At 39.0% G+C, this 5,058-nt stretch overlaps 1 non-coding gene across 1 annotated transcript; it reads left to right on the top strand.

Moving 5' to 3' along the window:
- Nucleotides 1-1,102: 1,102 nt before the first annotated feature.
- Nucleotides 1,103-1,209, top strand: LOC127077572 (small nucleolar RNA R71). The gene has a single exon (XR_007787367.1). It is a non-coding gene; the product is annotated as a small nucleolar RNA R71 (small nucleolar RNA).
- Nucleotides 1,210-5,058: the final 3,849 nt, after the last annotated feature.

A 5,058-nucleotide genomic window follows, 5' to 3' on the forward strand; every position in this document is an offset into this window, starting at 1 on the left:
TATTTGGGTGATGGCTTCTGTAAAGGGGATTTCTACGTGAAGTTTTTCTATAACCTTAACGAATTTTTGATATTGATTATCGATTTGGGTTTTCTTTAATCTTTGAGGGTATGGTATTGGTGGTTTGTATGGCGGTGGTGGTACATAGGTTTTATTTTTAGGTTCTTCTCCTTTTTCTTGACTTTCCGGGGTTTCAGGCTTCTCTGGTTCCTTTTCCTCACTCCTCTCAGAAGTTTCAGGCTCACTTAATCTAGGGTTTAAAGGCTCCTTATAAGCGGTTCCACTTCGTAGAGTAATGGCATTAGCTTGCCCTTTCGGGTTTTGTTGAGGTTGTCCAGGGAACTGTCCTCCAGGGGTAGTCTGTGGGGCTTGGTTTAACGCTACCTGAGAGATCTGGGTTTCAAGCATCTTATTATGAGTAATGATTTGATCAACCTTGGTTCCTAACTGGGTAATTAGTTCGTTAACATGGACGCTTTGGTTCATGAACTCTTTGTTTTTCTGTTTTTGAGCAACGATGAAATCTTTTACAATTTCTTCAAAGCTCGGGTTTGGCGGTACAGGTTGCATAGGTTGATTTGTTCTAGGGGCTTGGTAACCTTGTTGTCTCGGAGGTGCGGTATTTTGAATAGGGTTATTATTTTTGTAGGAGAAGTTTGGGTGATTCCTCCATCCAGGGTTATATGTGTTAGAAAATGGGTTCCCTTGGGTATAGTTCACTTGCTCAGTGTTGGTTTCATTTAACAGATTGCATTCGGCGGATTGGTGTCCTTGCGTTCCACATATCTCACAATTCGGCGAAACTGCGGCTACAGTATTCGGAGTTGTACACATATGTTCGACTCTAAGGGCCAACGCGTCCATTTTAGCCTGCATCATGTCTATAGAGCTTAGCTCATGTATTCCTCCTTGGGCTTCCTTCTTTTCCACTGTCGCTCGTTCTACTCCCCATGATTGATGGTTTTGGGCCATATCCTCGATAAGGGCACTAGCTTCAGGGTAAGGTTTATTCATCAGTGCGCCACCAGCGGCAGCGTCGATGGTCATCTTAGTGTTATAATGAAGTCCATTATAGAAGGTTTGGATGATTAGCCAATTCTCTAAGCCATGGTGTGGGCATGCTCTTAATAGTTCTTTATATCTCTCCCAGGCTTCGAACAACGACTCTCCTTGGAGTTGGGTAAATCTAGTTATAAGGTTTCGAAGAAGAGCGGTCTTACTTGGGGGAAAATATCTAGCAAGAAAAACTTTCCTAAGGTCATCCCAAGTTGTTATTGAATTGGGTGGAAGGGAATCTAACCATGATAGAGCTTTATCTCTGAGGGAAAAGGGAAATAATCTTAAGCGTATCGCCTCAGGAGAAGCTCCATTGGTTTTAAAGGTGTCTGCTAACTGAAGAAAGTTTTTTAAATGTTGGTTTGGGTTATCAGTAGCGAGACCTGAGAATTGTCTCTGTTGCACTAATTGCAGCAGGGATGGTTTAAGTTCAAAATTATTGGCTGGGATAACGGGGTTTACTATACTGGAACTAGGTTCCTCGTTTGATGGTTGGGCGAAGTCCTTAAGAGGTCTTCGGTTTTGTTCTTCGGCCATAGCTATCCTATTCCTATGGAAAAATAAACGTGCGCGAGCGTAACGTTCAGGTTCAGCTAGAGGGTCTACTAAACTTCCGGCACTGCGAGTCTTTCGCATTGACCGGTGGGTAACAACCTTAGTCTAAACGGTATAACTACAGGGTAATGAAATTTGACGAAATTGGTCCCCGGCAACGGCGCCAAAAACTTGATGCGTGTTTTTCGCAAGTGTACGAATCACGTCAAAGTAATATAAAAGATTATCGAATCCACAGAGACCAAGTGTCAATCTATCAAACCTGTTGTTATGGTGTGTATCTAAGGCAACTATTTTTAAGGGTTTTAATAAGGGTGCAATGGTAAATAAAATTATAATTTTAAATAATAAATAAAGACAGGCTCGAATGTAATTCACACAATCAATGATAATCCAGTACTTGTTAGTGGAACTACTTATGGGCAATGTTTTCTCCTTTGAAAAGAACTAATTTAACAGGAACTGTCGCTTTCGCGTATTCAGAACCGAGTTGTACTCTCTAATCAACCCCTCCTATTGTCACGGATAAAAAGGTGCGTACTGCGTTAGAGTAGTAAACCTATTTTTAAGAAATATAGTATCTTAACTAAGTTGAAAAGTATTTTAACCTGGACTTCTTAGCAAAAAGAGGTTCTTACGAACCAGAGTTTAAACTTCCTAACGCGTCCGAAAATCGTTTTAAAATCTCTTTTCTTTTTAATCTAAAATCTCCTAATAAACTAGACAAAGCGCTTTTGGCTGTTTTTGAAATAGTTAAAAACAATTACTTGAATTGAAAGATAAAATAGCCCTTAGGTGTTTCCACGAACAATTATACTGATTACTGGTTTAATTACGATCCTTACATTCTAACCTTTATAGAATTAGTTAGACATGATAAAGTAAATATTCTTTTTATAGTTTTTCATAAAAGTAATTTAAAGCGAGTGCGGATAATAAACAAAGTAAAGTGCGAGTGCAGGAAATAAACAACGTAAATGTGCGAGTGCAGGAAATAAACAACGTAAATGTGCGAGTGCAGGAAATAAACAACGTAAATGTGCGAGTGCAGGAAATAAACAAAGTAAAGTGCGAGTGCAGGAAATAAACAACGTAAATGTGCGAGTGCAGGAAATAAACAACGTAAATGTGCGAGTGCAGGAAATAAATAAAAGTAAAATACGAACTTGAATTAAAATGGCGGCAGGATTAACTTCCTCCAGAGTGCTCCAAAACTCGAACCACAGACAGATTACAGACTCGATCACTCGATTGCAGAGGCACCCCGATGTGGAATGGCAACTGCTTTATAACTGATATATGCCTAGAGAATTCTAATTCTGGATGAAGAAAAACGAAAATCTAAGGTCCTATTTATAGTAAAAACTGAAAGCATGAAATGACAGGGACGCCCCTCCACTAAAAGTGGAGGTTACTGATTTTGGCCTTGTGGCGCCCGCCACAGGCCTATGGCGCCCGCCATGGTCCCTACAGGGGATGATGGAGTGGGGATCGTGGGTCTTGGCGGTTGAGGAGTGGTCTTGAGACGTGGCCACGTCATGGCTAACCCCATGGCGCCCGCCACGGTGGGTGCCGTAAGTGCAAAACGCTGAATTTCTAGGTTTTCGCCCGTTTTCACTCCTTTTTCGCTCCTTTTCCCGATTCAAGCTCCGATTATTATAAAAACCTGAAAACATAAGAAAACAAAGAAATAACAAAGCAAAACAACAATAAAAGCTAAGAATGCATGCGAAATCGGAGTCAGAAATACGGTGAATTTTAGTGTGATCAGAGATAGATGACATGATCCTCTAGACTCACTCATTGCTCCAATTGTCCGTCCTGTACGTCGATCTTGGACATAAACAGAATTATCATTAAAATGGACTGAACAATCAAGAGTACGAGTGAGATTGTTAACATATACTAGATTAAAATAACAACTAGGAATATAAAGGACATAGGCTAAATACAAGTTTGGAAATGGGTGTGTCTGACCAAGGCCTTGAACTTTAATTTTAGAGTCAACCGCCACAGTGACAAAAGGCAAAGAATCAGAATAAGACATGTGAGATAAAAGAGATTTATTACTTGCCATATCATCATAGGCACCATAGTTAAAGACTTAAGGACCAATAGAGAATGTAGAGATAAAATCTATAAGATTACCAGACTGAGCAACAACGACAGACGATGATGGTTGATGGGCTACTTTGAATTGAAGGAACTCATTGTAATCATCAATCGAAATAATAACATATTTGGTTATAGTCGGTTGAGCAACAATAGCAATCTATGGTTACCATTGTTGTTCTCTTGCCTTTATACTAAATTCAAATTCAATATCGATGCAACGATTGCAATAGTTATAACAAATACGATGCAGTTGGCTACAACGTCCTCAGTTTCGTCCACCACGACCATGGTAGTGGGAAGCAAGAGCATATGATTCAGTAGGAGATAGAGTAAACACTAGTGATCGGAAAAATAACAAGTGTATTATTTTTGCCGATGTAGTAATAAGAGGGATGTTTCCCAAAGATCGATCTCGAGGATTGCGCAACAATATAAAGGTAAACAGTCACTCAATTGAACAAAAGTAATAGTTATGGTTTTGGAGAATTCACTGTAAGGAAAAATATAATAAATAAATATTTTCACAAGTTAATATGATATGCCAAGGAAGGTGTATAAAAATCTCCTGTAATGACCCTTGAGTGTATATCTCCTTAATACTGAACATTGTTTCAATTAATGGATCTTAAGATTATTTCCCCTTAAGACCTCGGAGGGAAACCTTTGCTACTCAATCTAACCTCTAAGCCCTTAGGTGATTATGATGAAACCAAGCATTTTAATTTAACAAGAATAATCCGGTAACCATAGGGTATCCCTAGTCCTAGGTGATATCTACTATGGTTTCACTGTATGAAAACCTTAACCATTGTAGTCCTGCTAATAGTTAAACATACATCAATCTTAATTTTTGCCATAAAGAAAAATAATTATGCAAATCATACAGTGAAATTGAAATTAAATAACATATATTAAGGAAAATCTAACATCAGAGTCATTACATGATCAATTCAGGGACACCCCCTGACATTGGGGGGTTATCCTATCATATTATTCAAATCAGATACAAGATAAAATTAAGACATTACAAAAAGTTCGGAATCTGTTGATCTTCAATCGCGTCCTTTCTTAAAGGATCTTCGTTCTTCTTCGCTTTTCACTGCTTCAATCTTGATCTCTCCAATTTTCTATCGTGTAAAAAAGGTCCCTATCTCCATATTCAAATCTCCTGTAAATAGTTTCTGATGACAATTTTTCTCGCGTAAAAGTCCAAAATGCCCTCCGGGATAAGTTGTTCCAAACACAACACAAAAATAGAAAATCAAGTGCCCAAGCCAACACTGGCCGTGTCAGGCAACACGCCCAGCCGTGTTGGTTTCTGGGGCACAAGGC

The sequence above is a fragment of the Lathyrus oleraceus genome, chromosome 4, assembly GCF_024323335.1.
Source record: "Lathyrus oleraceus cultivar Zhongwan6 chromosome 4, CAAS_Psat_ZW6_1.0, whole genome shotgun sequence".
In the NCBI taxonomy this organism is placed as follows: Eukaryota; Viridiplantae; Streptophyta; class Magnoliopsida; order Fabales; family Fabaceae; genus Lathyrus; species Lathyrus oleraceus.